Raw genomic sequence first — 10,675 nt, 5'->3', positions numbered from 1 at the left:
CTTAGTAGTTGTCCTAATATATAGGGACCCAGACATGACTACACAGTGCACCCTCAGTACTTGTCCTAATATATAGGAGACACAGACATGGGTACACGTGGCACCCTTAGTACTTGTCCTAATATATAGGAGACAAAAACATGGCTACACAGTGCACCCTTAGTACATGACCAAATATATAAAGGACCAGACATGCTACACAGTGCACCCTTAGTACTTGTCCTAATATATAGGGACCCAGACATGGCTACACAGTGCACCCTTAGTATTTGTCCTAATATATAGGAGACACAAACATGGCTACACAGTGCACCCTTAGTACTTGTCCTAATATATAGAGGACCCAGACATGACTACACAGTGCGCCCTTAGTACTTGTCCTAATATATAGAGGACCCAGACATGGCTACACAGTGCACCTTTACTACTTGTCCTAATATATAGGGGACCCAGACATGACTACACAGGGCACCCTTAGTACTTGTCCTAATATATAGGGGACCCAGACATGACTACACAGTGCACCCTTAGTACGTGTCCTAATATATATGGGACCCGGACATGGCTACACAGTGCACCCTTAGTACTTGTCCTAATATATAGGGGACCCAGACATGGCTACACAGTGCCCCCTTAGTACTTGTCCTAATATATAGGGGACCCAGACATGGCTACACAGTGCACCCTTAGTACTTGTCCTAATATATAGGGGACCCAGACATGGCTACACAGTGCCCCCTTAGTACTTGTCCTAATATATAGGGGACCCAGACATGACTACACAGTGCACCTTTACTACTTGTCCTAATATATAGGGGACCAAAACATGACTACACTGTGCACCCTTAGTACTTGTCCTAATATATAGGGGACCCAGACATGGCTACACAGTGCACCCTTACTACTTGTCCTAATATATAGGGGACCAAAACATGACTACACTGTGCACCCTTAGTACTTGTCCTAATATATAGGGGACCCAGACATGGCTACACAGTGCACCCTTAGTACTTGTCCTAATATATAGGGGACCCAGACATGACTACACAGTGCACCCTTAGTACTTGTCCTAATATATAGAGGACCCAGACATGGCTACACAGTGCACCTTTACTACTTGTCCTAATATATAGAGGACCCAGACATGACTACACAGTGCACCCTTAGTACTTGTCCTAATATATAGGGACCCAGACATGGCTACACAGTGCACCCTTAGTACTTGTCCTAATATATAGGGGACCCAGACATGACTACACAGTGCACCCTCAGTACTTGTCCTAATATATAGGGGACCCAGACATGGCTACACAGTGCACCCTTAGTACTTGTCCTAATATATAGGGGACCCAGACATGGCTACACAGTGCCCCCTTAGTACTTGTCCTAATATATAGGGGACCCAGACATGACTACACAGTGCACCTTTACTTCTTGTCCTAATATATAGGGGACCCAGACATGGCTACACAGTGCCCCCTTAGTACTTGTCCTAATATATAGGGGACCCAGACATGACTACACAGTGCACCTTTACTACTTGTCCTAATATATAGGGGACCAAAACATGACTACACTGTGCACCCTTAGTACTTGTCCTAATATATAGGGGACCCAGACATGGCTACACAGTGCACCCTTACTACTTGTCCTAATATATAGGGGACCAAAACATGACTACACTGTGCACCCTTAGTACTTGTCCTAATATATTGGGGACCCAGACATGGCTACACAGTGCACCCTTAGTACTTGTCCTAATATATAGGGGACCCAGACATGACTACACGGGGCACCCTTAGTACTTGTCCTAATATATAGGAGACACAAACATGGCTACACAGTGCACCCTTAGTACTTGTCCTAATATATAGGGACCCAGACATGGCTACACAGTGCACCCTTAGTACTTGTCCTAATATATAGGGACCCAGACATGGCTACACAGTGCACCCTTAGTACTTGTCCTAATATATAGGGGACCCAGACATGACTACACAGTGCACCCTCAGTACTTGTCCTAATATATAGGAGACACAGACATAGCTACACGGGGCACCCTTAGTACTTGTCCTAATATATAGGAGACACAAACATGGCTACACAGTGCACCCTTAGTACTTGTCCTAATATATAGGGACCCAGACATGGCTACACAGTGCACCCTTAGTACTTGTCCTAATATATAGGGGACCCAGACATGACTACACAGTGCACCCTCAGTACTTGTCCTAATATATAGGAGACACAGACATAGCTACACGGGGCACCCTTAGTACTTGTCCTAATATATAGGAGACACAAACATGGCTACACAGTGCACCCTTAGTACTTGTCCTAATATATAGGGACCCAGACATGGCTACACAGTGCACCCTTAGTACTTGTCCTAATATATAGGGGACCCAGACATGACTACACAGTGCACCCTCAGTACTTGTCCTAATATATAGGGGACCCAGACATGGCTACACAGTGCACCCTTAGTACTTGTCCTAATATATAGGGGACCCAGACATGGCTACACAGTGCCCCCTTAGTACTTGTCCTAATATATAGGGGACCCAGACATGACTACACAGTGCACCTTTACTTCTTGTCCTAATATATAGGGGACCCAGACATGGCTACACAGTGCCCCCTTAGTACTTGTCCTAATATATAGGGGACCCAGACATGACTACACAGTGCACCTTTACTACTTGTCCTAATATATAGGGGACCAAAACATGACTACACTGTGCACCCTTAGTACTTGTCCTAATATATAGGGGACCCAGACATGGCTACACAGTGCACCCTTACTACTTGTCCTAATATATAGGGGACCAAAACATGACTACACTGTGCACCCTTAGTACTTGTCCTAATATATTGGGGACCCAGACATGGCTACACAGTGCACCCTTAGTACTTGTCCTAATATATAGGGGACCCAGACATGACTACACGGGGCACCCTTAGTACTTGTCCTAATATATAGGAGACACAAACATGGCTACACAGTGCACCCTTAGTACTTGTCCTAATATATAGGGACCCAGACATGGCTACACAGTGCACCCTTAGTACTTGTCCTAATATATAGGGACCCAGACATGGCTACACAGTGCACCCTTAGTACTTGTCCTAATATATAGGGGACCCAGACATGACTACACAGTGCACCCTCAGTACTTGTCCTAATATATAGGAGACACAGACATAGCTACACGGGGCACCCTTAGTACTTGTCCTAATATATAGGAGACACAAACATGGCTACACAGTGCACCCTTAGTACTTGTCCTAATATATAGGGACCCAGACATGGCTACACAGTGCACCCTTAGTACTTGTCCTAATATATAGGAACCCAGACATGGCTACACAGTGCACCCTTAGTACTTGTCCTAATATATAGGGGACCCAGACATGGCTACACAGTGCACCCTTAGTACTTGTCCTAATATATAGGGGACCCAGACATGGCTACACAGTGCCCCCTTAGTACTTGTCCTAATATATAGGGGACCCAGACATGGCTACACAGTGCACCCTTAGTACTTGTCCTAATATATAGGGGACCCAGACATGGCTACACAGTGCACCCTTAGTACTTGTCCTAATATATAGGGGACCCAGACATGACTACACAGTGCACCCTTAGTACTTGTCCTAATATATAGAGGACCCAGACATGGCTACACAGTGCACCTTTACTACTTGTCCTAATATATAGAGGACCCAGACATGGCTACACAGTGCACCTTTACTACTTGTCCTAATATATAGGGGACCCAGACATGACTACACAGTGCACCCTTAGTACGTGTCCTAATATATAGGGGACCCAGACATGACTACACAGTGCACCCTTAGTACATGACCAAATATATAAAGGACCAGACATGCTACACAGTGCACCCTTAGTACTTGTCCTAATATATAGGGACCCAGACATGGCTACACAGTGCACCCTTAGTACTTGTCCTAATATATAGGAGACACAAACATGGCTACACAGTGCACCCTTAGTACTTGTCCTAATATATAGAGGACCCAGACATGACTACACAGTGCGCCCTTAGTACTTGTCCTAATATATAGAGGACCCAGACATGGCTACACAGTGCACCTTTACTACTTGTCCTAATATATAGGGGACCCAGACATGACTACACAGGGCACCCTTAGTACTTGTCCTAATATATAGGGGACCCAGACATGACTACACAGTGCACCCTTAGTACGTGTCCTAATATATATGGGACCCGGACATGGCTACACAGTGCACCCTTAGTACTTGTCCTAATATATAGGGGACCCAGACATGGCTACACAGTGCCCCCTTAGTACTTGTCCTAATATATAGGGGACCCAGACATGGCTACACAGTGCACCCTTAGTACTTGTCCTAATATATAGGGGACCCAGACATGGCTACACAGTGCCCCCTTAGTACTTGTCCTAATATATAGGGGACCCAGACATGACTACACAGTGCACCTTTACTACTTGTCCTAATATATAGGGGACCAAAACATGACTACACTGTGCACCCTTAGTACTTGTCCTAATATATAGGGGACCCAGACATGGCTATACAGTGCACCCTTACTACTTGTCCTAATATATAGGGGACCAAAACATGACTACACTGTGCACCCTTAGTACTTGTCCTAATATATAGGGGACCCAGACATGGCTACACAGTGCACCCTTAGTACTTGTCCTAATATATAGGGGACCCAGACATGACTACACAGTGCACCCTTAGTACTTGTCCTAATATATAGAGGACCCAGACATGGCTACACAGTGCACCTTTACTACTTGTCCTAATATATAGAGGACCCAGACATGACTACACAGTGCACCCTTAGTACTTGTCCTAATATATAGGGACCCAGACATGGCTACACAGTGCACCCTTAGTACTTGTCCTAATATATAGGGGACCCAGACATGACTACACAGTGCACCCTCAGTACTTGTCCTAATATATAGGGGACCCAGACATGGCTACACAGTGCACCCTTAGTACTTGTCCTAATATATAGGGGACCCAGACATGGCTACACAGTGCCCCCTTAGTACTTGTCCTAATATATAGGGGACCCAGACATGACTACACAGTGCACCTTTACTTCTTGTCCTAATATATAGGGGACCCAGACATGGCTACACAGTGCCCCCTTAGTACTTGTCCTAATATATAGGGGACCCAGACATGACTACACAGTGCACCTTTACTACTTGTCCTAATATATAGGGGACCAAAACATGACTACACTGTGCACCCTTAGTACTTGTCCTAATATATAGGGGACCCAGACATGGCTACACAGTGCACCCTTACTACTTGTCCTAATATATAGGGGACCAAAACATGACTACACTGTGCACCCTTAGTACTTGTCCTAATATATTGGGGACCCAGACATGGCTACACAGTGCACCCTTAGTACTTGTCCTAATATATAGGGGACCCAGACATGACTACACGGGGCACCCTTAGTACTTGTCCTAATATATAGGAGACACAAACATGGCTACACAGTGCACCCTTAGTACTTGTCCTAATATATAGGGACCCAGACATGGCTACACAGTGCACCCTTAGTACTTGTCCTAATATATAGGGACCCAGACATGGCTACACAGTGCACCCTTAGTACTTGTCCTAATATATAGGGGACCCAGACATGACTACACAGTGCACCCTCAGTACTTGTCCTAATATATAGGAGACACAGACATAGCTACACGGGGCACCCTTAGTACTTGTCCTAATATATAGGAGACACAAACATGGCTACACAGTGCACCCTTAGTACTTGTCCTAATATATAGGGACCCAGACATGGCTACACAGTGCACCCTTAGTACTTGTCCTAATATATAGGAACCCAGACATGGCTACACAGTGCACCCTTAGTACTTGTCCTAATATATAGGGGACCCAGACATGGCTACACAGTGCACCCTTAGTACTTGTCCTAATATATAGGGGACCCAGACATGGCTACACAGTGCCCCCTTAGTACTTGTCCTAATATATAGGGGACCCAGACATGGCTACACAGTGCACCCTTAGTACTTGTCCTAATATATAGGGGACCCAGACATGGCTACACAGTGCACCCTTAGTACTTGTCCTAATATATAGGGGACCCAGACATGACTACACAGTGCACCCTTAGTACTTGTCCTAATATATAGAGGACCCAGACATGGCTACACAGTGCACCTTTACTACTTGTCCTAATATATAGAGGACCCAGACATGGCTACACAGTGCACCTTTACTACTTGTCCTAATATATAGGGGACCCAGACATGACTACACAGTGCACCCTTAGTACGTGTCCTAATATATAGGGGACCCAGACATGACTACACAGTGCACCCTTAGTACTTGTCCTAATATATAGGGGACCCAGACATGACTACACAGTGCACCCTTAGTACTTGTCCTAATATATAGGGGACCCAGACATGGCTACACAGTGCACCTTTACTACTTGTCCTAATATATAGGGGACCCAGACATGACTACACAGTGCACCCTTAGTACTTGTCCTAATATATAGGGACCCAGACATGGCTACACAGTGCACCCTTAGTACTTGTCCTAATATATAGGGGACCCAGAAATGACTACACAGTGCACCCTCAGTACTTGTCCTAATATATAGGAGACACAGACATGGCTACACGGGGCACCCTTAGTACTTGTCCTAATATATAGGGGACACAAACATGGCTACACAGTGCACCCTTAGTACTTGTCCTAATATATAGGGACCCAGACATGGCTACACAGTGCACCCTCAGTACTTGTCCTAATATATAGGAACCCATACATGGCTACACAGTGCACCCTTAGTACTTGTCCTAATATATAGGGGACCCAGACATGGCTACACAGTGCACCCTTAGTACTTGTCCTAATATATAGGATACCCAGACATGGCAACACAGTGCACCCTTAGTACATGACCAAATACATAAAGGACCAGACATGCTACACAGTGCACCCTTAGTACTTGTCCTAATACATAGGGACCCAGACATGACTACACAGTGCACCCTTAGTACTTGTCCTAATATATAGGAGACACAGACATGGCTACACGGGGCACCCTTAGAACTTGTCCTAATATATAGGAGACACAAACATGGCTACACAGTGCACCCTTAGTACTTGTCCTAATATATAGGGGACCCAGACATGGCTACACAGTGCAACCTTAGTAGTTGTCCTAATATATAGGGGACCCAGACATGGCTACCCAGTGCACCCTTAGTACTTGTCCTAATATATAGGGGACCCAGACATGGCTACACAGGGCACCCTTAGTACTTGTCTTAATATATAGGGGACCCAGACATGGCTACACAGTGCAACCTTAGTAGTTGTCCTAATATATAGGGACCCAGACATGACTACACAGTGCACCCTTAGTACTTGTCCTAATATATAGGAGACACAGACATGGGTACACGTGGCACCCTTAGTACTTGTCCTAATATATAGGACACACAAACATGGCTACACAGTGCACCCTTAGTACATGACCAACAGTCCTAAGCAATGAGTGGATCGCAGCACACGTGTCACCTGTCAAACTGCAGGGAAGATATTCCTCTCCAGGGGGTGCTCGCTCTTGCAGGTCCTGGATCCTGGACCGTATTCCAATAACGAAAAAAAGAGTAAGCAAGAGCAGCACTCAGGGGTTGATTCCAAAAAACCAAAACTTTATTGCCCACAACGTTTCAACTCTTGCTCAGAGAATCTTTGTCAAGTGCTAGGATACATACACACATGCCAACATTAAATAGTCACCATGACCCCACCTCCACCAATCACATACATAGAAACATCATCACATTACATTAAGTCCACCTTCATTGGGTGAATCAGTTTCACATCACCGGTGCAGCATAATCAACTTAATCTAGCAATAATGTTTTTTCAACCTCACATGTGGTTCCAACAGGCACCAGAGAGGTCGCACGTTGATGACATCACTCCTCTCCAGGGCTCACATCCATAGTGTCACAGAGTTCAAACAGTGTGTTCCTCCTGCCTCCGTCAGAGTCAGCTGACAGGTCACATGATCGGACCCTGCACCAGGCTCCTCCCACATGCACCGGCCGCTGTACCCTACAGTATCGTGGGACTCCTGTAGTTTGTCTATACGATGTGTATCATTCTCAGCTGACCGGCCACGTGATCGGAGCCTCCACCGAACCTCCCCCACATGCACCAGTCTCTGGAAAATACAAGCCTGTCACATTCCATACTCCCCTTACTCACTAACACTCATGTTTATACAATGTCATTAACAAGATCTAGCCATGTATCAGGGATCACGCCATGACTACCGACAGGGTATCGCCTAACATGGCCATTATTACTTATGCATCCCCATGCAGGTAATCAAATAACCGTATGTATAAATGTAAAACAGAGCTTTTCCATAAAGGGGAAGTATTGGTTATATGTTATATACCAAATTTACATCATATTCACGCAGAATCCTACATCAGGCCCTAGTTTCTATCCAGACCCATAGTACTATTCCATTCGCACTATAATCCTGTATCCATCAATTAGACAACGTGAGCCCATGAAAAAACATCAACGCGTAATGTATTATGCTAGTACATTTTTATTATATATGATATAGCACCGGACATGGGAAACCAGCATCACCCAACGGGACCTATAAAAAAACAAACAAGTGTTAAAAGAAGAAAGGATAAAAACATCAAACACAGAATCAATGCAAAAACTATCCATAAAGATTAAGGCACAGATCATTCAACATATAATAAAGGGTTATAGTCCACATTGAGACCCCTAGGAGTTAAAGAATCTAACCTGAAAATCCATTTGGCCTCCAACAACTTCAGCCTCCGTTCTCTATTGCCTCCCCTAACATCCCTCTCAACCGAATCGATGACCATAAAACGAAACTGACTAATAGAATGACTGTGGTCATCAAAATGTCGTGGGATGGGGAGGTCCAGTTTTCTGGTCCTGATATTGCTTTTGTGGTTTGCCATGCGTTTCCGAACCTCCGTGGTTGTTTGGCCCACGTATTGGAGGCCGCATGGACAGCTGATTAAATACACCACAAAAGCAGACCAGCAACTGTACCATCCCCGTATCCTGTTAATGACATTGTATAAACATGAGTGTTAGTGAGTAAGGGGAGTATGGAATGTGACAGGCTTGTATTTTCCAGAGACTGGTGCATGTGGGGGAGGTTCGGTGGAGGCTCCGATCACGTGGCCGGTCAGCTGAGAATGATGCACATCGTATAGACAAACTACAGGAGTCCCACGATACTGTAGGGTACAGCGGCCGGTGCATGTGGGAGGAGCCTGGTGCAGGGTCCGATCATGTGACCTGTCAGCTGACTCTGACGGAGGCAGGAGGAACACACTGTTTGAACTCTGTGACACTATGGATGTGAGCCCTGGAGAGGAGTGATGTCATCAACGTGCGACCTCTCTGGTGCCTGTTGGAACCACATGTGAGGTTGAAAAAACATTATTGCTAGATTAAGTTGATTATGCTGCACCGGTGATGTGAAACTGATTCACCCAATGAAGGTGGACTTAATGTAATGTGATGATGTTTCTATGTATGTGATTGGTGGAGGTGGGGTCATGGTGACTATTTAATGTTGGCATGTGTGTATGTATCCTAGCACTTGACAAAGACTCTCTGAGCAAGAGTTGAAACGTTGTGGGCAATAAAGTTTTGGTTTTTTGGAATCAACCCCTGAGTGCTGCTCTTGCTTACTCTTTTTTACTCTTTTCTTAGTACATGACCAAATATATAAAGGACCAGACATGCTACACAGTGCACCCTTAGTACTTGTCCTAATATATAGGGACCCAGACATGGCTACACAGTGCACCCTTAGTACTTGTCCTAATATATAGGAGACACAAACATGGCTACACAGGGCACCCTTAGTACTTGTCCTAATATATAGAGGACCCAGACATGACTACACAGTGCGCCCTTAGTACTTGTCCTAATATATAGAGGACCCAGACATGGCTACACAGTGCACCTTTACTACTTGTCCTAATATATAGGGGACCCAGACATGACTACACAGGGCACCCTTAGTACTTGTCCTAATATATAGGGGACACAGACATGGCTACATGGGGCACCCTTAGAACTTGTCCTAATATATAGGAGACACAAACATGGCTACACAGTGCACCCTTAGTACTTGTCCTAATATATAGGGGACCCAGACATGGCTACACAGTGCAACCTTAGTAGTTGTCCTAATATATAGGGGACCCACACATGGCTACACAGTGCACCCTTAGTACTTGTCCTAATATATAGGGGACCCAGACATGGCTACACAGGGCACCCTTAGTACTTGTCTTAATATATAGGGGACCCAGACATGGCTACACAGTGCAACCTTAGTAGTTGTCCTAATATATAGGTACCCAGACATGACTACACAGTGCACCCTCAGTACTTGTCCTAATATATAGGAGACACAGACATGGGTACACGTGGCACCCTTAGTACTTGTCCTAATATATAGGAGACACAAACATGGCTACACAGTGCACCCTTAGTACATGACCAAATATATAAAGGACCAGACATGCTACACAGTGCACCCTTAGTACTTGTCCT

At 45.2% G+C, this 10,675-nt stretch overlaps 1 long non-coding RNA gene across 1 annotated transcript; it reads right to left on the bottom strand.

The window, feature by feature from the left end:
• Positions 1 to 8,642: 8,642 nt before the first annotated feature.
• LOC136631634 (uncharacterized) lies at positions 8,643 to 9,393 on the bottom strand. The gene is made up of 2 exons (XR_010793073.1): positions 8,873 to 9,393; positions 8,643 to 8,714 (listed from the first exon to the last, which is right to left on the bottom strand). It is a non-coding gene; the product is annotated as an uncharacterized lncRNA (long non-coding RNA).
• Between the last annotated feature and the right edge of the window lie 1,282 nt (positions 9,394 to 10,675).

This window comes from Eleutherodactylus coqui, chromosome 6 (assembly GCF_035609145.1).
Source record: "Eleutherodactylus coqui strain aEleCoq1 chromosome 6, aEleCoq1.hap1, whole genome shotgun sequence".
Lineage (NCBI taxonomy): Eukaryota > Metazoa > Chordata > Amphibia > Anura > Eleutherodactylidae > Eleutherodactylus > Eleutherodactylus coqui.
Note: the sequence above shows the minus strand (reverse complement) of the source record. Positions and strands in the feature narration are given on the sequence as shown.